This window comes from Aplysia californica, unplaced genomic scaffold, assembly GCF_000002075.1.
Source record: "Aplysia californica isolate F4 #8 unplaced genomic scaffold, AplCal3.0 scaffold00594, whole genome shotgun sequence".
NCBI lineage: Eukaryota > Metazoa > Mollusca > Gastropoda > Aplysiida > Aplysiidae > Aplysia > Aplysia californica.
Window position 1 is genome coordinate 364921 of NW_004797864.1, and position 1201 is coordinate 366121.

At 41.8% G+C, this 1201-nt stretch overlaps 1 long non-coding RNA gene across 1 annotated transcript in view; it reads right to left on the reverse strand.

Moving 5' to 3' along the window:
• Positions 1 to 1201, reverse strand: part of LOC118478476 — a 5498-nt gene that overhangs the window by 2454 nt on the left and 1843 nt on the right. The gene's annotated exons all lie outside the window — the stretch shown is intronic.

Consider the following 1201-nt stretch of genomic DNA (forward strand, 5'->3'; position numbering starts at 1 on the left):
GGGGAGGGGGGGGAAGCCTTGTTAGCTCAGTTGGTGGCTCTGGTACGATTTCCAAATTGGGCGTTATTAAACTTGGGTTGCCTTGCGGAATTTCCATGGCTCTTGACCTATTTGGCTCGGTCCTATCGGAGACGGGCATTACATTCGGAGGTCTATCCTCTAAATTATCATAATAGTATTGATAGGGGTGTTAAACAAACACACTTTACACTTACACTTTAAAGAGACAAGAGAGAGATTTGGATGTCTGTCTCTCTGTCTGTCTCTTTCTCGTTCTCTTTTTCTTTCTCTCTCTCTCTCTCTCTCTCTCTCTCTCTCTCTCTCTCTCTCTCTCTCTCTCTCTGATGTGTGAGTGTGTTGATATTCTAAGACGTAAAATACTTAATCTCTAGAAATTTCAGCATACCATCTAAAGAAACAGCAGGAAGCTGACTGTAAACTATAATGTGCACAATTTTACCAAGGATTCATACAACAATTTTTATCGAACCTATTATCAGAGACAGGATTTATTTTGCAAACATTTAATACAAAATTTCATCCGGCACAAAATCCTACTTGAATCTCCCTCATCATCATTACCTTTCTCACCCTGGATCAGGATATTGGCCACGAACAAACATTCTCCACCTTTCCCTATCCTTGGCTAGTCGCTTAATAAAAAACTGATTTTGTTGGGAGGCGGGAGGTTCAGGATCTCAAAGTATCAGCAACGAGGCCATCCTATGACACAGCCGATGCTATAGTGTTAACGATCAACATTATTTACACGTCTCTGAAACCATTGTTTTGCCACATTAGAAATGGAAGAAACGGTTCGGATCTAACCAGTATGCCCCAGAAACAATTAGCAGTAAGAGCTTACCACACCCAAGAATATGGCTTCAAATCAAGAGGAAGACCAAGGAAGACCTGGCAAGATGGGGTTAAAAGTGTCCTGGAACATTCACAGACGCCTCACACTTATTACAGGACCAACACCCGCACCTCCCCTTAACATCTTAAGGATATCAAAGGAAAGAAAAAAGAGGAAAAGTGGCATCCTCAATGATTCGGAAGTATTTATTTATTTTTGTTATCGTATTCAAAATATAGTTCAAAATATAGTGCTTGATCACCCCCAGTGGGTCGGGGGGATATAAATAGACCCACTGCTTCGTCTGCAGAAGGTGCAACCCCTTCAAAGGCGGAGTGTCGCACA